The 25,114-nt window shown below is 37.5% G+C and overlaps 1 pseudogene; it reads left to right on the top strand.

Annotated features, from left to right (window-relative positions):
• Positions 1-289: 289 nt before the first annotated feature.
• On the top strand, positions 290-24,726 carry LOC147824574 (U2 small nuclear ribonucleoprotein B'' pseudogene; annotated as a pseudogene).
• Positions 24,727-25,114: the final 388 nt, after the last annotated feature.

Raw genomic sequence — 25,114 nt, 5'->3', positions numbered from 1 at the left:
CATTTTTAAGAGTTCTTTATATATTCTAATTATTAGTTGTTTTTCAGACTTGCAAATCTTTTTCTCCTGGTCTGTAGCTTATGTTTTCCTCCTCTTAACAGGGTCTTTCACAAAGCAAAAGTTTTATATTTTGATATGGTTTAATTTATCCATTTTTCCTTGATGGATCAAGCTTCTGTTGTTAAATCTAAGTTTTTTGCCTAGTCCTAGATCCTCAGAGTTTTTTCCTTTAAATTAAAATGAGAAAATGAAAAAATGGAAACAAAGTCTTTGTAAATAGGGAGGGATGGAGGGGTTGAATGGAGGGCAAGGGAAGGGGGAAAAAATAAGAACCAAGAGAGTATGTAAAGGTGCATATCTCCAATGATGAATGCCTTTATATTGTACACCTAAAATGTACCAATAAAAGGATATACAAAAAAAAAGTTTTTCCCTTTAAAGGAAATTTTTATAGAAATCCCTATTCCTAGTATACTGATAGGTTTTTTCTTTTTAATCAGGAATGGGTGTTCAAAGTCTCTTTTCCGTGTCAACTGATATGATCATATACATTTTCTTTCTAGCATGTTGATATGGTATATTACATTGATTTTTCAAATGTCAGACATAGCTTGCATACTTGTATTATTCTTTTAATACATTATGGATTTGATTTACTAACATTTTTTATTTAATAGCTAGATGAGTGGCGGTGGTAAGGGAAACGATTGTTTTTATAAGCATCCTAAATAGCTCTGATGTCTTTGGTCCCCAGGCCACATTTTGAAAGATGTCAGGTTGAGTTACAGGTAGAGCTAGATGTAACGACCAATTATTTAGGTCAGGTAAGACTAACAGAATTAGGAGAAGCAGGTCATAAAAGTCTAGAAGGCTTTTTTTTCTTTTAGTACCAGGGATTGAACTCAGGACCTTGCACTTGAGAGGCAGGCGCGGTGCCACTGAGCCTAATCTCTGTCTAGAAGGCTTTCATATGTTCAGGAGATACAAATAAAAGGTCAAGGAACTAGGTAGAATACACTGTCCTATAGAGGCTGGGGCTGCTACATATCAAGTAAACAGTGTTTCTCAGGGCCAGACAAGTTAGGCTAGGGGTCCATGTAGATAAAAGATTATAGAATTCTGGGAAAAACTTAGAAAACCACCCTATTTTACCATTGTGCTACCCTAAAAGTGCTCTGAGCTCAGAGTTCATGCTCATGGGTCTAATATCCAAGTGAAACAACACCAAAGAGAAAGATATGGTTTCTATGAACTCTAGAACTATGAGAACAAAACCAGTTTGGGGCCTTCTAGTTCCATTAGAATCAAGACCTTGTTTGGTGTGAATAAGCTCATTTTTAGATTTCTACCTGGCCAGGGATTTAGCTCAGTGGCACCACGCCTGCTTTACAAGTGCAAGATCTTGAGTTCGATTCCAGATACTGAAAAACAACAACAACAACAATAATAATAATATTTTCTACCTAACCATTTCAGCTGCAGGGATTAGAGAGATCAGAGTGCCCCTAGGGGGCAAGATTGGTGGTGTCAGTAGCTTTCACACCTGGCAAATTAAAATTTTTTTTAATTAATTTTATTGGTACATTTTAGGTATACAATACAGTTACATTCTTCATTGGAAATTTGCACCTTTACATAATCTCTCTTGGTTCTTATTTTTTCCCCATTCCCCTGCCCTCCTTTCAACCCCTCCATCCCTCCCTATTTACAAAGATTTTGTTTCCATTTTTTCATTTTCTCATATTAATTCCATTCCCTTCTTTCCTTTCCCCTACCCCTCCCACTTTCCCTTCCCTTTTGTGCCTTTTCTTCCTATTTCCATTATCTATTATACCTATTAGTCCTTATTTACACTTTCAGTTTCTCATACTAGAAAAACTATTCAGTATTTACACATGTGTGTCCTATTTATTTCACTTAAGAGTATCACCTCAATGTGCATCCAAATTAAAATTGGGAGGTGACTTGAGGAAGTTACACAGGAGAGAACTTTGTATAGCTGGAATCTGGGACAGCTGTAGTGGCTGATTTAGTTCTTCTCAGAAAGACATACTCCCGAGGGAAGAGTGGTGGAGTATTGGTAACCAGAACAGTTGACAGGTTAACCTGGCAGTTGATAACAGGATTGAGACTCTTCCTACCATCACTCCACACAGAAGCATCCTGGATACAGGATTAAAACCTACAAAATACAAAAAATAGAAAAAGAAGAAAAGCTATGTAAATAGGACTGTGGCTGTCTAGGTACAGTAGAGCCAACCCTTTGGAATCACAGCCTAAGTGTTAACAAAAGCACATCACAATGTTGTCCCTGACTTAAAAAATAGTAGCAGGTAGAAGAAATGCTTTCTGCACATGAACAATTGTGTAATGTGTTATATATACATTTTTCTCCTCTTCATGCCACAGGTAAAAGATTATGGGCACATTAAATGAAAGTATTTGTCCTAATTTATCCCTGGGACCAAGTCAGTCTATAGATACCATTTTCAGAGCTACTCATGAAACATTCAGAATAAACTGGGCATGGTGTTGTGCACCTGTAATCCCAGCACTCTGGAGGCTAAGGTAGGAGGACCACTGCAAGTTCAAGGCTAGCCTGCACTGCATAGTGAGTTCAAGCCCAGCCTGAACTACATAGCAAGACCCTGTCTCAAAAACAAACAAATAAACAAACCAAAGCATTCAGAACATAAAGGTTTACTCCATGGCAAGAATAGATAACACTTCCTTCAGATGGTTAGGCCATGAAGCCATCTGCCCCAACAAACAACAAATGAGGATATAACATAGAGAAAGTGAAAATTTGAAACCCATACCTTTTGATCCTAACAGAGTTTAAGGGAATTAAAGGGTATACAAAGAGAAAGATAAAAGCCTTTCTTCTCTTTGTTCCACAGGGCTGACATATGAGGTGGGAATACAAGCATCTAGTGGGTGTTAGAAATATCCAGAGATCTGAACAATAATCAAGCTTGGCGACCTCTCTCCCCAGAAATTGTCCTGGGCTGGACTTCTGTCCTCATCATACCTGGGGAAAATTGTTGGGTGAAGAGAGCTGCTTGAAAGGAGCTATGGCTCGCTGAGGCCCCACAGGAAGGGATCTAGGGGAGTGATATTTCACTCTCACTTTTCACTTCCTCTGCTGGCCTTTCAGGGCATGTGCAACTGGAAACCAGAAACAAGGACATCACCAAAGTAGTCCAGACAAGTCACCCTTGAGGCAAAGAGTAGGCAGAGGAAGGATAATTGGAGGTGCATATTGGAAGACATAGCACATCTGTTTCCCCCTCTAATCTCTTTATGGCCCTTCTACCTCCAAAACGCACACACACACACACACACACACACACACACACTCACTCACATTAATTCTGCAAATCACAACAGTTTTCCACCTTGGATCTTACTGAATCTTTGTACACACTGTTCCTACTCTCTAAAATATTCTCTCTGTAACCTGCACTCATCCTTCCACTCTCAGTTTAGACATCATTTCCTCTAGGGAAACTTTCTTGGTTCCCAAGCCTTGGCTAGATATCCCTTCTCTGTGTTTCCACAATAGTATTGGTTAATATTTTAAAGTGTATATTGTTGTAAGCACTATTCTAACCCCTAGTATGTGTTAATTCATTTATTTCTTACTTTATCACAAAGGTTCTATCATTAGCCCAATTTATTTATCTGTCTGTTTATTTATTTACTTTTTTTTGAGACAGGGTCTTGCTATGTAGTTCAGGCTGGACTTGAATTCACTATGTAGCCCAGGCTGGCTTCAACCTCCCAAGTGCTGTGATTTCAGGCATGTGCCACTACACCCAGATACACCCCCAATTTACAGACAAGGAAACTGAGGCACAAAGCAATTAACTGACCAAAGTCACACAAAGTAGCTAATGATGAAGCCTAGACTTAGGTTCAGATGGGCAGAATCTAGAGCCTATGCTGTTAACTATTGTGCTAAATTGCTTCCTGTTTCAAACTATACATGTCTCTAGAGCATTCACAGTGCCTGGTTTATAGAATGCACTTATAAATTCTAACAGATTTTAATTAGTTAATTAATCTGTGTAGAAATAGAGTCGCAAGTCAGTTTTGGTTTTGGGGTTTTTTTTAAAAAGAACATTAGGAGAAAAGGATTTTTTACCTAGCTTTTGTTTTGTCCCCATCAAATGCTTACATAAGATTGTGTTTTAATGTCAAGGATCTGGCTAAGAATTTCTGGCACACCAGAATTTATTATCCTGGTTGCTTTTGGGAGTTCAAGTGTTCATGTGACAAAGGATCTAATAGCACAACTGCAAAAACCATTAATGGTATCCACTTCAGCAATTATATTTATCATTTCCCATCTGGGAATTCAAGCCCTATCCTTTGCTCACATGGATGTGCAGTAACTTATGGATCTGATGTAGTGTCTGACGCCACAGTTTCTGCAAAAACCATTAGTGGTGTCTGCTTCAGCAACGAAGTAAAGAAATTGTTTCTTGGAAGAAATCAAAAAAAGAGAAAGGTGGCTATGTAGATGAGTTGTGGGAAGATGGCCTAATGTACAGGAAGGAAACCATTCTAAGGGATAAAATGAAGAAAGTATATTGGATTCAATTAGATGAAGAGTTAAACTAGGCTATTATGAAAGAGAAGAGTGTCAAGGAACTAAAATTTTAGAGTACACCTTCCTTAAGGCTGGGGATTTAGCTCAGTGGTTCCGGCGCCTGCGTCGCAAGTGCAAGGTCTAGAGTTCGAGCCCTGGTAACCCCCCCCAAAAAATAGAGAACACCTTCCATACGACAGCCACTGCACTTTAAATGATTCAGTCAATCATTCCAACAATCCAGAGGGCTATTTTTCAGTTAAAATGAAGGTCAAAGAATTTAAGTACTCACCCATGGTTATCCAGAAAGTGGCCTTGCTAGAAGGCCTGCACTTAAGGTCTGCATTCTTTCTATTATTCACAGCTTTCACAGTGCATTCATTGCTTAGTGCTCTAATGTCTAGTACAGAGGCTGAAACATCAGTCACTCATTCATTTGTTCATTCAGTTAAACAAATATTTATTGAGAACACACATTGTGCTAGGCACTGCATTAAGAGCTAAGGATATTAGTGGGAAGAATGCATGCTCACAGCTTCAAGGATTACATTTATAATTGTGGAATATCTAATGATAAGATAGTGTGGACTGCAAGGGCATCAATGCAGTTTTAGTGGAAGTGGAAAGAGACATTGATCTCAAGGAGGTTTTCAAAGAAAGTACATTCTAATAGAACCTTTGGAGACTAGAGTTGTATGAGGAAAGAAAGTGGGGCAGTATATTCCAGGGAGAAGCTACAGCTGGTACAAAAGCCTGACAATTTCCCAGAACTACAAGCAGCTCAGGTGAAGGAGAATGATGGCAAGAGATAAGGTAGGGCACCTAAATATGTACAGCCTTGTGTAACATAATAAAAATTTTGGGTTTTATCTTGAGAATAATTAGGAGCCAATGGAGGGATATTACCAGACTTGCACGGTGGAAGCATTGCCTCAATGTAATGTGAAGAAGAAACTACAAGAGACAAGAATAGAGGCAAGAAATGAAAAGCTGAACTAACATAGTGACAGTGGGAAGGATGGAGATTTAGGACAGGTACCAAGAAGGCAGAATCAATAGAACGTGTTGGTTAACTGGCCATGGGAATAAGGTAAAGGAAAAAGTTGATGATGATGCCAAAATTTTCCATTTCTGCCATGGAAAGGTGAATGGTATTGACATTCACTGAAGTAGGGAATTTATGAGGAAGAAGAGCTTTAAGGCAGATTGTGTTGGTTTTAATTTTGGACCATCCAAATGGAAAGTACCAGGAAACAACTGATTATGTGGAACTTGACCTCAAGATGGAAATCTGGACTGAACAGCACAATTTGAGTTATCAGCATAAAGATCATTGCTGCTACATTTGGCTAGGAATAAGAATTACCTGTGTAGCTTTTTTTTTCAAGTGCAGATGTTTGATGGAACAAAAACCACTGGGTAAAAATTTTCAGGGATCTACATGTTATATGTTTTTAAAGAGTTCCATTGGGATCCAGTTGTTCTACTAAGATTGAAATTTATTGGTGTGCACGATAACCACAAAAATACATTGCTCAGGCCTTTGAGATTCAGAACCTACTATGAGAATCATAGTTGACTGACAGAGCAGGCACCCCTTTGGATCCAGCATCATGTTCACACCAAGACCACACTTCCTGTCTGACACAGGCTATATACAGGCAACAAGTGTTCAGAGGACTACAGGGCAAAGATTCCTTCAGATGGTCTGGGTTTTAGTTTAGGCGAGGAGATGTAGAGAAATTTTGTGATGCTAAAATGTCAATAGACTTTGTGTATAAAAATATGATTTCTCAGGAACACAGTGGGTAGATTTTGGAAGGAGAGAAAAAGAGGGGTTGAGAAGGGGAAAGAGGGACAAAGTAGTGTGGGGGAAAGAGTCTAGGAGAGAAGATATGATGAAGGACTTTTATCTTGAGTAGTGTCCAAGGAAGAGGTGGAGGTAAACCATGATGCATTAATAGCAGGGTTTCTAGGAGAATTCTTCACGATAACTTCATGGGTTTTGGGGGGCAGGGGTTGAGCAAAAAGTCAAGCATGCCTCAAAATAATTATATGCCCAAGGAAACTCTAGTCTGAATGATCCCCTGAGCCCATAAGCAAATGATAATACCATAATTTCTCTATTCTAAGACAATATGATTTGTGAGGCCATCCAGTTAGGAACATCTCTTAGGGAACAAAAAGGAAAAGGTATATTAATCATAAATCATGATCTCTGAAGCATTACAATATGAAACATTTAAGACTTAGAATTAAGAAAGTACGAAAACTCTTTGGTATAACTTCCTCATGTCCTTGGTAGATAGAGAGGGAAGACACAGGCCTCATGAGAAGATTCTACTACTTTTTTTTTTTTTTTTTGGTACCTTGGATTGAACTTGGGACCTTGCACTTGCGAGGCCTGCAGTGGAACCACTGAGCTAAATCCTCAGCCCTGGATTCTACATTTCTTAAATGAAAACTGAGGAAGGTCTGAGAGCTGATCATTCCGAGAGAATAGAGGAAATGAGATGGAAGTGCAGCCTGGATGATGTTGGTGAGAATTTCCTGACACTGTTCATTATACTTCAGGCCAATCTTTGTTACTCACAAAACTGAGTTTACACAAAAACTTAGTTGTCTCCTTCTGAGGGATTCTAAAATATGGTAGATTTTTACTCCTTTGATATGGGTTTTCTTCCTATAAGCCAAAATCTAGATAATTTCTCAAATTTTCTACCAAAGTAACTATTCTGCCATTCCTCCCTCATAATTCCTAACCCTGCTTATACCTATGGCACAGTTTCATGTAAATAAGTCTTCATTCAGTCTTTCTCTGAGTCTTGTTTCTTTAAATCCTAAAATAAAAATTAACAGAAAATTCTCCTCCACTCTATTAACATATCAAAATGAGCATGATCTTGGATATTTTTGTATGCTCCAAGAGGAAAAACCAAAGCCCTAGTTGGTATAATTTACCTAAATGCCAGATTCTCCTGGGAAAACTGGGTTGTCTTTATAACTTGATTCAAATAACTACTCTGATTCTCAATAGCTTTTTATGAAATTACCATGTAGAACCTAAATTGGTGCAGCTGAATTAAATAAATATCAGAGCTTAACATTCTTAATCACAAACCCTCAATTTAACCAACCATTTATTATAATCAAAAAGCAATCAATATGTTGATTGTGGTGACATGCAAAATGGATACAGAATTATTAGTAATTACCCTATATTTGTGGTTCCGTGTGATGGAGGAATAACTGGAAAGAAATTTTAAAGCACATTACAGTTAAAGGACTGGTTGTTATGTTTTGGAGCAGCATGCTGTATTGATTGTAGTTTTTAAATAAATTAAATAACATAGGTTGCTGTCAAACATATGAATTATTCATGAAGCACAGTTTTGGAACAGTAAAACAGCTCCTGTTTATGAATATTCAGATGTGTTAACAGATAAATGACTGACCCAACATGAACAAATTCTTGCCTGCAAAAGAGGTATCAAGCAAACTCAGCCATTTGATTAAAACATGATCAGTCTGAAAGATGGAGAAAGAGCCAGAGCCCTCATTGAGAGAGGCACGAGGTGGTGAAGAGTGGCACAAGGTGGTGAATAGAAACACGAGGGGTTCTTGTTGACTAAGCACACTTGGTGAAGCCAAGTGTTTTTTCTGCCATCTCCATGGACTTTTTATGATCATATTTCTGGTGTGGCCCTTGAGTCCCTTCTTAGGAATATTTGGAACTGTATTGCAATAAACCTTTTGTTGACTTTTTCAGTCTTACTTAGGAAAGGAAATTCCAGAGCATTCCATCTTTGAGAAATTCTTCATATTTTTCCTTCTAAATAAATCTCGACAGTGACCTGTAAAACTATGTGTTTCAATATTTATTATGAACAAAATTCTTATTTCCTGAAAACTCAGGATATCATTGAGTCTTAGGATAATGTATATTAGTAAAAGATAAAATAGAAAATTTGTCTGAGGTCAGCAAATTACTACACAGTCTCATAGGGAGGCAGTAACGTGACCAATTAGGGTAATCAGTTGACCCCATTGGCCTCAAACTCAGAGGGTGGCCAGGATGTAGGATTCAGTTTTAAAATATAGGACAGTCTTTCCCAAACTGGGATGAGCTGGTCACCCTATCAACCAGTTTGACTGGAGAAATCTCCTTGAATATGGGACTCTCACTGTTAAAACCAGGAAAGCCAGAGGGTTGGCCGCCATGCTTAACCCAGAGAGTGAGATGAACAGATTTGGGGGAATCTGCTTATGTTGGCAAAGTTTCTAAAAGGATAGTATATACAAAAGTGAAAATTTTAATTTATTAATTCACAGCAGAGTATACACTTTCCTGTGAGGAGAGTTTCACACATGCCATCTAGGGTGTCTTATTCCATTGTCAGCATGGTGGAATTTGCAAATAGAACCTTCCAAGTGTGTGTGTATCAGGGAAAAGGGAGGAAGAACCTGCACTATTAATTCCCAAACATCACTGCACACCAGAATTGCCACAGGAGCTTAACAGTTTAACAATATGGATTTTTGGGGCCGGGGATTTAGCTCAGTGGTTCTGGCGCCTGCCTCCCAAGCACAAGGACCCGAGTTTGATCCCCAGTACCAAAAATAAATAAATAAATAAATAAATAACAACATGGATCTTTGGATTCCTCTCTTGGAGATTTTCAGTTAATAGGAGCTGGGATGGGCCTTTGTAGCTGTATTTTACTAAGTTCCTCCAGATGACACTAGTCAAGTTTAAATTTGGCAAAGTATTGCAAGATCAAAATAAAATTTGATGACTTAGTCCTGCCCTGTCTCTAGGGTGAGTACAATTTTCATGTGCTATATGTTGCTGTGAGCCAACTGGCTCTCAGGTTCAGGCATTAGATAGTGTTGGCACTCTCCTGACTCTGACAACCTCAAACAGAAAATTTAAGCAGGACATTTACGCTCCCTGACCAAGCCTCCTTATCTGTTGATATGAACTTCATCCACTGTCTTAAAACCCATTTCATAAAGTTATTATGGAATTAAGTAATACTGTGTATCTGGGATTTTTAGAAGCCTTAAAGCCATAGAATTAAATTAATATTAGCTAAAATTATGATCTAATGTCTCTCCATGAATGGTGAAGAGTAAATTGCCAAATTTTAACTCTTAATTCTTCCTTTTACTAAATTCTTTGAAGGGCATCTCTATTTTCTTCAGACAGGATGTCACACATTGTTAGGTTTCAAGTTAGCCTATTTGGCTACATTAGTGTCTGTGCCACATTTCATATCTCTTGGTATAGAAGTGTTTCTAAAGATGAAACCGAAGGCACCCCAGTTCAGCCTGGATGCTATCAGACCTTCATTCATTTGGATGTAACAAATCTGTTTAGTTTATGTCAGGGATAGGATGAAGCCATTCTATTCTGGCAAAGTAATTATGAGTTGGTTAAGAAAAGTAAATCCTGCAAGACAGGGCATGGGTAAGAATGTCCTCTTTCACAATGTTCATTCATTTCTCTCTTGTTCACTTCTCAAAAAGGTGAGAATTAGATAAATTTATTGCATTTGGTTTGGTGCTGCCTAGATTAAGTTTCATTTCTCCATTTTCTAGTCCTTGGAAAGATGTCCTCTCCTACCCTCGTTACTAAGTAGAGTTACCATTGTAGAAGTTGGTGCTATTATTGAACATTAACATTTTTCTCATAAAACCAGTCCTACTATGAATATCCCTGTATGTTAATCTTAGCTCTCATCTTTATTGTCTTAAGATAAATTTATTGAAGTATTATTGTTAATTTAACATTTTAATCTTATAACTAGTCAGTTGACTGGTTTCACGAGCCTTGACCAAAACCACCACCTCATTTTAAATTAATAGATTATAAATGGAATTGAAGGGGGGATTGCCAACTTTTTACTGCTATATCCTGGAAAACTGAAAAAGAAATGTTGAGTCTACTTAGAATTATAATCTCTTACGATAAAATGTTTTTTGGGGAAAATGTATTGCAACTGACTACACCATGGACTACACCATGAACTGACTACACCATGAACTGCAAGCCCAGGCTGGGGCAGAGAGGATCATTGTCATTCCTTCACACTTTGCTGTGTCTGAGGTCATTCGGCAGGATGTGTTTAAATAGTATGATGCAGATTAACCTAAATGCTTCTTTCAGCATTCTGTAAAAGTCATTCTGGTTGAGAGTCTATTTTATTTTCAAATTTGCATGAGTGAATATTTGGTTACCAAAAAACTTTTTAAAATTTTGATTATTTCAAGTAGTTGACTCCATAGATGAAAATATGAGGGATCAGGTATGATTTTCTTTATTTTAGGATAAACTTGTAGAATGCTGCATGTACTGGCCTTTTGCAGGTCTTAATATCTTGGTTATCAGTTATCTTAAGGCAAGCAAGGCAGTAGCACACATTTCTTTGTTTCTGAATTGACTCCTTGCTCTCCTGATACCACCTGTCTGGTCTCACTGACATTGTGCACTGTGCAACCATGTAGGCCACACATGGTTGCAAAGACTTTTATCTTCTATCTGCAGTGTACATTGTGTTGGGTGTGATTAGTCAGCCCAACCCATGGATGACTGTGTGTGCTATTGTCAATTGATCCTGTGTGGGTGATAAGTGACCTTGTAATTCACACCCTTCAGCAGCTGGCTTCAAAGATGAAGAAGAGAGCAAGGCATACATAACATAGGCTATGTACTTAATTGTTGGCACATACAAGAGATATTTTTGAAAATAGAGTGGCTAAGAACATGTTTCCCTAAACATTTTTGTAATCAAGATTAGACACAAATTTTCAAAATATTTCAAATGTGAACACTTGGTTTTGGTTTAAGCCATCTGAATGGGTAGAGTCCAAAAACCATTGGTTTAAGTGCTTCATGGGACCCAATTTCATAAGAGGCCCATGTTACCACAAGAGTAAAACAGAGTGGGTCATTTGCTTGATAAATTTGCATCCCTTTGTATCAGCATTCCTTTCTACTTGCTCAAATCCCAAAGTACGGTGTGAAAGATAATTGTGCCTCATCTATATCTTCTCTAGGTGGTGTTTTAATGGCTGTGTGGAAAGTATCCCTCTTGGTAGGAAAGATATAAAATTTGTTTGTTTAAAAGAGCAACCTGCTTTCTAGCTACCAAAAGTCAAATAAATTTACTTATAGAACTTTAGAGTTGAAAGAAGTGAAATGAATTTAATCTGCAAGTGGAAGCTGTGGTTTTAGTTTTGGACTTTGCCCATTGTAAAAGATGTAACTAATTCAGTGTTGAATTATTTCTTAGATCTTGACAATAGGAATAGGTAACATTTCCCTTGAAATTTGCAGTTGTGTTACTATCACTTTACTGTTCTAATAATCATGTAGGTCTTCATAATTGAGATCATATGTCTCAAAATGGAAGCCCACCTAAATTATTCCTGCTCAGCATGCATCTCTCTCAGAATCTTCTCTGAAGCACTGATGAGGGAGTTCACATTCAATGCTGGCTGCTTTTCTACCAATAAGGAGATGATAAGTCTCTGATAAACCATGCACATGTGCTGTGCTTTGTAAGGGTCGAAAGACTAGGCTTCGTTGGCATTGAGCTTTCTAGAATGGAGAAAGCAGAAACTCAGAGAGACAAATCCATGACCCATGACCTTCACATGCAAGAATGATCCTAGCATGCCTCTTCTTTCTTTCAATCAGATCATCTGTCCAATTCCCTAAAATTGGTGCTTTGTCCTTTGCCCCCCAAAGTGTACTGATTAATTTATACTTTTATGCTATCCGGATTCTCCTGCAATTTTGTACCCACATCCAGCCATTTGTTAGATAAACAACATTAAACAAAATTGTCACTACTCTGGGCCTAATTTTCACTATAGAATGACAAGATGATTGATTTCTATGATCTTTCAAGCTCTAAATTCTTTGATCATTTTACAATCTAAGTTTTTCATTTATTAAAGAAACACTTTCCAAGCCCACACTGTATAAGCATTGTACTGTGTGTCAGTGACACTGCAAACAACTTCTGGTCTAGCCCTACACAGTCCAATAGCTTATGTCTTAAGTAGGGGGTATGATAAGGGCTGGGATGACTGGAGCATGTGAAGCTTGATAAAACTTCCAGGTGATCCTGGTACTCACATCCTCTAACATTTGGAAATTTAATGTCTATTCAGAAGAGGGTGACCACAACAAGCCATTCAGAAACTTTTCCTTCTAGATTGGCTAGATGAAATCAAACTGGAGGTCACTTTGCTCTGAGTAACACAGTTTTGCCACTCTACTGTAGAACATTTTTAGAAAGTATTACTTCAGCCAATGCTAGGTCCCTAATCTTTCAGAACACAGGATTTCATTTGCATTTATACATTAGTTACACTATCTGTGACTGTCCTTTTGTGGCATCAACTAGTCAACTTAGGGTCTTATCAGAGAAAGGTCTGGTTGAGTGGCATGTCCTTGGACTTGGCCACCTCTTTACTCCATTCTTTATGGTTGGGTGGGGGACGGAGAAAGTTGAGCATGACAGCTGTCAGCTGTGAGAGCACAGGTGTTACACACGCCTGTAGCCCTTTTAGGGGTGAGGATTTCTAAGGCACTTTGGGACTTGTGGCTCTCATTTAGTTTGTCACTAATCCTTCTTCAAGAGCCAGGATAGCCTTCTGTACTTACTACACCCATCAACCCTTTGAACTCTTCCTCCTTTGTACACACATACACACAGTTATACACATGTTTTTATTGCCATTGTCCTATAAACATCATTTATTCATCAGTGCATTGATCCTTTGATTCATTCACTGATTTGTTCATTCAGCCACAATTCATTTATTCATTCCTTTATGGATCAGACCCAATCCTAATACAAAATATTTGAGACAGCCACCTGATTTCTCTCTATATACTACTACCCTTTCAATGCCTGTCTAATTTAGACCTCTATTAGAGCTAGTCCCTTCCTCCTGTCCTCCCTCCCACCTTGATCCCACTGATGGGCTGTGTTCAAGGTGAGAAGGTCAGGGCTAGCTGCCTGAAAAAACCTTTGTGAGTTAGTGATATTTGTAATGTAACACGAAGGAGCAAAATAAGTTGGCTAATGATCAGCTGGAGAGAGTATTACAAATATTTAAAATCTTAACCCAGAGTTCCGAGATTTTCTTTTTCCTCTCTAACAATAGCTCTATGGCAGCACCTGTGAGGATACTCAAAGGACATACATTGTACAGGAATGTACTGGATCTCAGAGTCTTCAGTGTGCCTGGTACTGTGCTCACACTGGGATGACAGAAACAATCAAGGATCCCATAGACTCCTGACAATTGTTACTCTTCTTTCATGGTGTCCAGAATCTGATTTCCTTGTTGTCCTGGTCCAGTCTTTCTGGAATGTATTAACTTGTATTTAAACTATGTAAAGCAGTAACTTTTGTGGTGCTCAGCTTTCCCATCTGTGAAACAGAAATAGCATTTGCCTGCCTTCCAAGATTGTGAAGATCAAAAGATGAAGTTATTTATTCAAATTCTCATATATGGCTGTGACCACATATATTGTATATATGCAATAGTGTTAAAAAAGCTCTAGCATTTTAGACACTTAACAATGTTGAAGCTTTAAAGATATATAACCTGTTTTCTTTAACCTTGTTACCAAAGATTTATTTTAGATTTTTGCAAACCTTATTTTTATTATTTTATTCCAAACCACTTTGTAAAATAGATTGAAAAGCATCATCATTTCTCATTTTATGGATGAGGAAACTGAGATTAAGAAAAGATAAATATGGGATTTTACCCAATATACTGCTACTAAGCTGTAGAACAGGGGTGAGAAGCCCGCTCTTCTGCTCCTAATAAGGCTTCTTTTGTCATCTTCACTTTGGCCTCTCTCTAACCAGCTTTAACACCTATGTCTGCCCCTTGTCTAGTTTCTGTGCCAAGGCAGAGTGGAGGTAAGCTCTTGGTGTGAGGCAGGAGAGTGCAGAGCTGAACAGTAGTGGGTAAGTGGTGAGCTGGACTCTCCAGAGCAGTGGGCCAAAGTTGAATTGCAGGGATGGAGCAAAGTTCAGGGATCTAGCCAGAGATCAATTACCAAAAGAATTTTTAAAAATCCAAGTGAGTAAATATGACAGGCAAAACCTGTCTAAGCAGATCAGGATAAACTGTGGTTAACCGATTGTAATAAACAGGACTGAGGCTCAGGCACAAGGGTCTGGATCAATTTTCTGGGAAGGTATCTGTTGGCACTCCTTTCAATTTCAGGCCTACCTCTGAAGATTTGCCCTTACTCATCTCAAAGGCCTTTCACTCATTTAGAAAGCTTGCATGCATGCATCAACATGGATTCCTTGAGATGTGTTAAATGCTAGAGATACAATTATGAGTAAATACATATATGGCTCTTGCTCTCCTGAAACACAGTATAGGGCAGGGTCTCTGCCTAGACACTATTCACATTTTGTGGTGGAGGAGACCTTCTCTCCACATTGAGGATGTTTAGGATATCTGGCCTCTACTCACTAAAGACTAGTTCTACTTCTCTAATTGTGACAACCAAAAATGTCTCCAGATAGTGTTCTCGGGGAAGAAGGGATAGATCACTGATGGCTGAGGATGGCTAACAGTTACCAAGCACTTAATATGTACCACCCATGTTGTGCTTTTGGCACAACCCAGCTGAAAGGTAGATAAGGGAAACATCTAAGCAGGCCTCCCTTAAACAACCCATCAGATTCTTCAAGGCTCTCCATTTCCTCTATTACTAACAAGCACCAAGAATGTAGGCTTGTGAACCATTTGCAGCCACAGACATTGATTTGCCTCTGTGCTTCTGCTCAACATGACATGTGTTGGGTCATTGCTTTTAAAAAAATGAAATTGTGTTTTTCCTCAAATCTGTCTATGCCTATATAGTACTTGTTTTAATTGTACAATTTTATTAAAGGATATATAAACTGATGAAGTATGAATGTGAAAATTTGTTCCTAATAAAATTAAGTGGAATGCTTCAGAAAAATAGAATAACTTTCTGATAAATTAAACATGAATAAGAACAACTTTAAACAGGCAGATTAAAAAAATGTGAAAATTTAGAAGATATAAGTTCTTGCTACATTTTAAAGATTGGGAACTGTCATCAGTGCATTATGGATCTGGATTAGGTAACAAAGAATATGTGAAGTACAATTGGCTGATTATTTTCAGAGAAGAAACCTATGTCCTATGTAAAGATGTATAAATAAATGTATAATTTGTATGTTTTAATTTAAAAGAAAATGTTTAGTTAACTCATGGTATTCAATGATCATTTTTAGTTTAGAAACCAACTCAGTTGCTTCAGATGGTTAGGATTCTGTCATATCATCCCCATTTTTGAGACAAGAAGTTGAAAGAGAGAACTTGCTGGACACTAGAGAAGTTGTAGTCCTCAGACTATTTAAGCAATTGAATGCAAAACATGGATATCAGGCCAAATTATACAACTTATATCAATAATATGAATGACAAATTTTATAAAGGAGAATCAGAGATATCCTAATATGCCCTGTTTTCTCAGTTTGGTCATATGGTAGACATTGTAGCTGTAAAGACCATGAAGATGAGGAGGCAAACCTTTGCTATATTTAAGGAACTGTGCTAGTCCATAAATGCCTTGAGATAGCTACAGGGATTTCCACTTTATAGTAAAGCAATACAAAACCAGTATGCAAAAACAGATTTAAAATCCAAAAAGTGTGGCACTTTGCTGATAATGAAAAGAAAAAAACAAAACAAAAAAACTGTGGAACAGACTACAACCACAATGACAAGCCTGGTCAGCAAACATCAAATTCAGTTAATACTCAAGAAAATTCAAAATCAACCTTCAATTTCTTGATTACCCTTCGAACTATATTTTATTCCTTCATAATTTACTAGCGGATACTAATGAGATGATTTTATTCATGCTGTTTAATCGGTTTCCTAGTTTTAAGAAAGCACAATTAGTACCTGGGAGGCATGACATTGATTTGCTGAATTTGAAAGTGACAGGCATTCTGGAGTTGCTAAAAGGATTTAAAATCACTTTGTCCCATGCCATGAAAATCACCTCACCAAGAATTAACACTTGGTCGTCTTTAAAGGACTTGAGTTTTGTTTTGTTTTTTAGTGCTTTTTGGGTAAAGTTCAGTCAGATCATTCTAATAGTTGGGGATGGGAAATCAAAGTGAAAAAAATATAACAGTAACTTAACTAGGTAACATCTAGAACATGGTGAGCCTGAAATGAAGTCTTGATGTGCCTGGCCATGGTTCAAATATTTTACTAAGATGGAATGCACAAACTCCTCCACTTCCTACAATTATGCTTTGGATTACATTAAAATTAAGGATTTCTGCTCAATCAAAGATGTGGACAAAGTTACTAGATGTAAAACTGAAAGATGTTTGTAATCTCTAACACCAATAAAGTTTCAATGTCTAGAATATATAAAGAATTACTAGGACCAAGAAGAAGGAAAAAATAGTCCAAACATAAAAATATATACATATAAACCAAAATATTCTCATTATGCCCAGAATGATTGTTAAGATGAGATACCATAGTAAAAAGGACTAAATTTTTTTAAAACCTTCACATAAGGTTAAAGAAGGTTAAGTATCTTTAACTGCATCCTGATTCTGAGGATTTAAATGAACATACCAGTACAATGCCCACCTCCTGACTTCCCCAAAGTTCTGAATACAGAATCAGCATCTTTGGAGTTCTTTCACGGCAGCAACTATAAAGCATTCTTTCTATAAAAGGAGCACCTCTCTGCATAGTGATGCTTACCCCATCTCTAGCCCTTTAAATATCTGTGCCTCATTTTGCAGCACATACAGACACAGCCACAGCGGCAACACACAATACCCAGACTAGGAACTGCTTCAAGCCACCTACTTGTCTACTTTGTCTCTTTCAGCCTTTCCCTTCTGGCTAACTTTTGGGTTCTCCATCTCTGCCCTGGTCTCCTGATTCTTTTGTTTGTTTGTCCTTGTAATAGCTTTATTCAAACATAACATTCACACACCATACAATTCATCCATTTCAAGCATACAATTCTACTTTTGGAATAGTTGCAGAGCTATGCAATCACCACAGTTAACGAAAGAACATTTTCTTAATTTTTTTATGTACACTTAACAGCGCTTATCCATCACTATCCAATCCCTCCACTCTTTTCTTACCTCCAGCCTAGGCAACCATTAACCTATGTTGTGTCTTGATACTTTTGCCTATTCTGGTCATTTCATATAAATGGAATCATAAAATATGTGATCTTTTGTGACTGACTTCTTTCATGTAGCATAATGTTTTAAAGATTCGTACATGTTGTAGTACATATCTGTACTTCATTCTTTTTTAGGACTGAGTATTCCTTTGTATGTATAAGCCACATTTTGTTTACTTATTCTTCAGTTGGCAGACATTAGTGTTGTTTCCACTTTTGACAATTATAAATAATGCTGGTTTAACACTTGCATACAAACTCTGGTGTGAGCATATGTTTTTATTTCTCTTGGGTGTATACCTAGGAGTGGAATTGCTGGGTCATTTAACTCTGTGTTTAACGCATCAAGGAAATACCAAACTATTTTCCGAAGTAGTGGCACTATTTTACATTCCTACCAATAGTATATAAAGGCTCCTTTTTTTTTTTTACACTCTTGCCTACACTTGTTATCATTTTTTATGATAGTTCCCTGGCTCCTGTTATTGGATCCTAGCTTCTGCTGGACTCACTGAACTTAGCTGTCCTGCGTTTATGTGGCATACACTTCTGATTGCAATGCACTTCAGGGTTTCCTGTGAAAGGTGACCTCCATCACACTAGATTACCCCTTGGCTTCCTTCAGTAGGAAAAGAAGCTTGCAGATAATAGGATTCTCAAATTTCATCCCCAAAATGAAAGTAGAAAAAAGGAAAGTTGAATGTGACTGACAGTTACTTTGTACCCTGTGATTAATTTTGTGTTAACTTGACTGAGCTAAGGGATGCCCTGATAGCCAGAAAAACATTACTTCTGTAAAGGTGTTTCTGAATGAGATTACCATTTGAATTAATAAATTGAATAAAGATGGTCCTTCCTAATGTGAGTGGTTATCATCCTATTACACACCTTAATAAAACAAAAAGGCTGAGCAAGATGAATTTACTTTTCTTCAGCTGGGAGATCTGGCTTCACCTGCCTTCAGACACTGAAGCTCCCAGTTCCCAGGCCTTCAGACTTGAATTGAATCATCCTCTGGGCTTTCCTGCATCTCCAGCTTCTGGGAGGCAAACTGGAACTTCTTGGCCTCCCTCTCAGCATATGCCAATTCCCATAACAAATCTCTATATCTATCCATCCATCTCTCTCCCTCCTTCTTTCCCTTATTTGTGTTCTATTTTTCTAGAGAATCCTGACTTATACAGCCCTTTTCTTTCTCTTCTGTGCCAGTTGCTGAAACGACAAGTTGAGGTTCCAGAAGGGGCTGATCTGGAGATAGCTGGTATTCTGGAATTTCAACGTAACAGTGACAAAGATGACAGCATGATCGATGCAATTGCCAATTTACAGATGGATTCTCATTTCCTTAAGTCCTTTTACTTTTTGCAAATGCAAAGATAAGAGTGAGAAGAATATGGTAATAATTGATAAAACACCATTTTTACTTTCACACTTGATGATGTGATTTTTTTTCTCTTATCAATGACCACTCTTTTATGGCTGGCTCATTTAGAAACCATTATTGGCAGTTGTACCATTTCTGTGTTCCAGGCTGAAGAGTTCTAGTTCAGAGTGAAACAGGTTTCAAGATTGCCATAGATAAGGAAAAATGCTGTCAGTATGCAGAAAAAAAATCAGAAACATTTTGGATTAGGTTTCTGTTTGGCCCTCCATTTTGAGGCTGGGATCATTGACTAGAAGTTTCTGCTTCGGAAAGTTGACCTGGGTTTGGATTACTCAATGTATTTGAATTTCAACCCAGGAAAGCAGAGTCAGTAAGTGTACTTTCCTATAGTAACACTACTATACATGACAGAAACTTTCATTAGTGTCTTAGTTACTTTTCTCGTTGCTGAGACACCTGACACCAACAGTTAAAGGAGGAAAGATTTATTGTAGCTCACAGTTTGTAGAGGTTTCAGTTCATAGTTGGCTGACTCCACAGCAGGGTGGCATGGCAGAGGGGCATTGCAAAGCAGGCAGGCAGAAGGTGACAAGCAACAAGTGAAGACCACAGCTTCCTCTTTCTGTCTCTTATATTTTATCCAGGCTCTCTGTCTTTAGAGCCAGTAGCACTTGCACCCTTAATCCTAACCATGAAGGCTACCATGAATCAATCCTAGTATCACATCCTTGATCCTAACATCAGACACCCTAGATCCAGCCCCCTCAAAAAGACCCACCTATGACCACATGAGCCTTTCAGGGAATATCTAGATACAAGCCATAACACTTAGCCATCATTTAAATTTGAAAGTAGATTAAATCCATTAACTAGGCTTGTGTTTTCTCCTTACTTTAGTCATTAACCAAATTGCTAGCTTTATTTGGAATCCAGATAACCATGTTTAAAGGTATCCTAGATCTATTATTTTAGCGTTTTTATTTCAATGGTCATGACCAGAAAATACATTTTCAACCCTTTTAGTTTTATAGAATTCAAGTATAAACATTTCTTTTTATTTTTTTAATGTTTTTTGAGAAAGGGGCTTGCTATGTAGTTCAGGCTGGCCTTGAATTCACTACAAATTACAATAATTCACTACAAAATTCATGCAAACCAGGCTGTCCTCACATTTGCAGTAATCCTTCTGCCTCATCCTCCCAAGTGCTGTCTTTACAGGTATGTGCCACCACGCCCACCTTGAGTATAAACTTTCAAAACATGAACTCTCTTAAAGTATAATTCACATATATGTAAGTACAATTATTTTAAGGTTATAATCAATGAATTATACATTCATGAAATCACTACCATAATTAAGATATAGAATATTTCTATCAGCCTTTCCTTCTGCCCTCTAAGGTCAATCCCTACCTACTTTCTCGCCCCCCAAAACCACTAATTTACTTTTTTATTACTCAATTAGTTTTATCATTTTAACAATTTAATATGAAAGAAACCAGAGTGTTTTTGAGACTCATCAATGTTGTTGAGTGTATCAGTTGTTGCTTCCTTTTCACTATTCAATAGGATTCCATTCAATGAATATACCTCAATGAGAAGATAAAGTGTACTTACTCCAAGAATGAAAGGTTGGTTTAACATTGAAAATCAATAAGTGTTCATGTGACCAAAATAAAGATGAAAAACTATATGATCATCTAAAAATATATAGTAAAATACTTGACAAAGTCCACACTTATTAATTATAAACACTTCAGCAAACTAGTAATAAAAGAAAATGTCCTCACTATGATAAAGGTCATCTACAGAAAACATGGTACTTAATGGCTGCATTGACTATCTGTTGTTGTGTAACAAATTACTTCCAAAACATAGCAGCTTAAACAATAAACATTTATCATATCACAATTTCTAGGAGTTAGGAATTTGAAAGCAGCTTAACTGGGTGTATCTGGCTAATGTTTTCTCATGAAGATATAATCAAAATATCAACTGGGGCTGTCATTCTTAGAAGGCTTGAAGGGGGCTGTAGGGTTCAATTCTAATGGTTCATTCACATAGCTGTTGGCAGAAGGCCTCAGGTTTAATTTAATCAATATTTGAGGGGACCCTCCAGTCTTCAACATCTGAATCATAATGTTTAAGTGTCTTCATGCCTTGGCACCTAGTTTCCCCAAGATTATACATTCTAGGGGAAAGCAGAATCAAAGAAGAAGCCACAATTACTTTTTTGGGGGGGAGGGTACCGGGGATCAAACTCAGCACCTTGCGCTTACACGGCAGGTGGTGGAACTACTGAGCTAAATCCCTGGCCCATGCCAAGCCACGATGACTTTTATGACCTAGTCTTTGGTATTTACATGCCATCATTTCCACGAGTGTCGATTCATTAAAAACAGGTCACTAACTATAGCCCACATTCCAGGGGAAAAGAATTTGGCTGCACTTTTTGAAGGGAAGAATATCAGAGAAATTGTGAAAATATTTTGAACTACCATGGTGGTAAAAGATAGATGTTTCCCCCCAGGAATATCAATGATAAAGAAGAATAAGCATTTTGAACACTTTTATTTAACATTATCCTGGAAGTCTTAGCCTCTACATTACAGCAAGAAAAAGAAAAAGAACACATATGGATCAGAAATGTAAAAGTAAAATGGCCTTTATTTGTAGATATGTTTGTGAATAAAGAAAACTCTAATTATTCTACCAAAAAAGCTAAAAATTAATTTAATAAAGTTATAGGATATGAAGTCAATATTAAAAATTTGATTGAATTTCTATGTAATGGCAGAAATCAATTGTATAATAAATTTTAAATGCTATTTCAAATAGTATCAAAAATGTATAAAATACTTAGGGGTAAGTTTAACAAAAGATATGTAAGACCTGTAAACTCAAAACTATAAAATCTTACTGAGATAAAGTAAATAATCCCTAAATAAATGTCATGTTCAAGAATTTAAAGAGTCATTGTTTCTTCAACATCAGTTCTCTCCAACTTGGTCTACAGATTCAACACACTCCAAATCAGAAGAGAAGCAAGAATTTTATAGAAATTGACAAGCTGAATCCAAAATTCATATAGAAATAATAAGAAATGTAGAATAGCCAAAATAATTTTGGAAAATAACAAAGATGAAGAGTTTATGTCACCTGATTTCAAGATGTATTATAAGTCTATAGTCATCAAGACAGTGTATAATTGGCATAAGGACATATTTAGAACAATGATCAAAATAAAGAGGTCAGAGATAGATATCCAATTGATTTTTGACCTTGTTATTTTAATGGGAAAAGTTTTTAATAGTTAGTGCTGGAACAAACATATATTGATACAGAAAAAGATGAATTTTTACCTTTAACTCATACCATAAATAAATATTAACTCACAATAGAGCATAGACCTAAATGGCAAAGTCAAAGCTGTAATGTATTTTGAAGAAGGTTGTATTATTCAGGACTCCAGAAAAATAGAACCAGTAGGCAATATGATAGATAGATAGATAGATAGATAGACAGACAGACAGATAGATAGATGAGATATATTATGGAAAATGACTTAAAAGATTGTGGAGGCTATTCAGACCTGTAATAGGCCATCTGCATGCTGGAGAACCAGGGAAGCCCATGTCTCAGTCCTATTCTGAAGGCCTAAGAACTTGAGAGAGGTTCTTAGGTACAATCACTACTACAAGTCACAGAGTCCAAAGGCTGGAGTACCTGAGTTCTGATGTCCATGAGTGGCAGAAACAGCTCTAGAAGAGAGAGTGACTGTGTCTTTCTTCTGCTATTTTGTTCTATCTGGGACCCCAATTTATTGAATGATGTTAGTCCAGGCTTATGGACATCTTCTTTACTCAGTCCATTCATTTAAATGCCAATCTCTTTAAAAAGAAACACCCTCACAACCATGTCCAGAAACAATGCTTTTTAAATTATGTGGGTATTCCTCAACGTAGTCAAGTTGATATCTAGAGTTAATAATCAAAAAGTTATAAAAGAAAATCTTTCAAAACTTGGAATAGGCAAAACACTCTATAGATTACAAAAAATACCAACCATAAAAGAAAGAAAGAGATATTTGGGAGTTCATCAAAATTAAAACACTCTGTTCTTCAAGCATAGCTTTAAGGAAATACCAGGGATCAAGGTTAAGAAGGCTGTGTGTACACTAGTGTGAAGACCTTGTTAATGAAGGAAGATGAACAAGCAGTCAATAAATGACAGTGGCCAGGAGTGGAGGAAGTATGAGTGAATGTCAGGGTTCTCATAAGGTTAATCGTCCTGACTTAGAATCAAAAGCATACGAACGTGGACATCACCTCCTGACATTGAGCTTAGTGTGGTCTGAAATCATGGGATCCTGGGAAATCAAGGAGAGGAGGCAGATTTTGACTGTGGCAAGTAGAGGAAAATGAATGCCTGGGGAGGAGGGGTAAGGATGTAAATGGTATGTTGATAACAGAGCATTTTAGTGTGTTAGGGCTGCTACAAAAAAATAGCATAGATTGAGTTGTTTACAAACTTTTTTCTATACAGTTCTGCAGAAGAACTGGAAGTCCAAACTCAAAATGGCAGGAGATTCAGCTTATACTGAAGTCTGCTTCCTGCTTTATAATCAGCCATCTTTTCCCTATGTTTTCACATAATGAAAGGAGTGAAGGAGCCCTCTGGATCTCATTTGTAAGAACATGACTCCTGGTCCTGAGGGTTCCACCCTTATGGTGTAATTGCCTCACAAAGGTCCCACTCCAAATACTGTCACCTGGGGAACTAAGTCTCCACATTGGAATTTTGAAGGCACATAAACATTCAGCCTATAGCACAAAGTATGATTTCCAGAGATCTGTTGGAAGGATTTGTGAGGAAAGTGAGCCATGTTGGGAAGAAGCAGCCCTAAGGACAGAAAACTGGGGAGACTTGTTTTGGATCTTAGCTGCAGGAAACAAGGTCATTAAGGCCCCCGGAAGAGTTAGTTCTTTCAGTCTCCTAAAGTAGTGGTCTTTAAATCTTTTGCCAGTTATTCTTCCAAAAGAATTTTAAACATTGAAATATAACTTAAATAAGGTACATAGATCTTACATGCAAGGCTCAGCAAAGATTTATATATTTATACACCTCTGTGACCCTGACCACATTGTAGATATAGAGCCTCTCCCACACCTTGGCGGGGTCCCTCATGCCCCCTTCTTGTGCCTGCCTGCTTTTCCTACCCACCATTATCTGTATCGGTAGCCACTATCCTGGTCTCTGTCACCACCTCCCACATGTTGAGCATGTAAAGTGTTCTATCATCATTGTAAGTAGTTGCAAAGGCATATTGTATATTGTACCTTGGCCTGCTGGTTTATCCAAATTAGTTTATGAAAATGTCTGTCATATGATCTAATTGGCAAAGCCAGTCCTCGTGGTTAGACCAATTAACTTGATTGGATGTTGAGTGATAAAAAGTCTGACTTCATTTACCAATTCATATAAGATGATCATAGGTTGCCTCCTACTTATCTTACTTTTGGATTCTAGTTCTAAAATATATAGATGGACATATAAAGCTCAGATACTTGTTAGGAGTTTGTCATAGGAATAAAGCAGGGTGCTGCCCCTTTCAATATTTTGTAAAGCTCTTTTACTTTGCTCTCATGGAGCTGCCTCACAGTTCCTCTTCACAGAACAGAGTGACACATCCTTAAATTGTCCCTTGTTGAGTGCCCTGGAGACTTTTATACTTGGGATGTACACTTGGGATTGGGAAGAAAGATCACTGTGAAAAGGAGATGGAAAAGGAGAACTGGCAAGCTGTGGTGGACTGGAAAGAACAAATGGAAATTTAAGATATGTGACCAAACAGCTTAAAATGATCTGTGCCTGTTCAGCC

Source organism: Heterocephalus glaber, unplaced genomic scaffold (genome assembly GCF_053883595.1).
Source record: "Heterocephalus glaber isolate CG9 unplaced genomic scaffold, H.glaber_assembly_v1.0 deba00001538, whole genome shotgun sequence".
Classification (NCBI taxonomy): Eukaryota; Metazoa; Chordata; class Mammalia; order Rodentia; family Bathyergidae; genus Heterocephalus; species Heterocephalus glaber.
The sequence above is the reverse complement of the archived record's forward strand: the minus strand, read 5'-3'. Positions and strand labels throughout refer to the sequence as shown.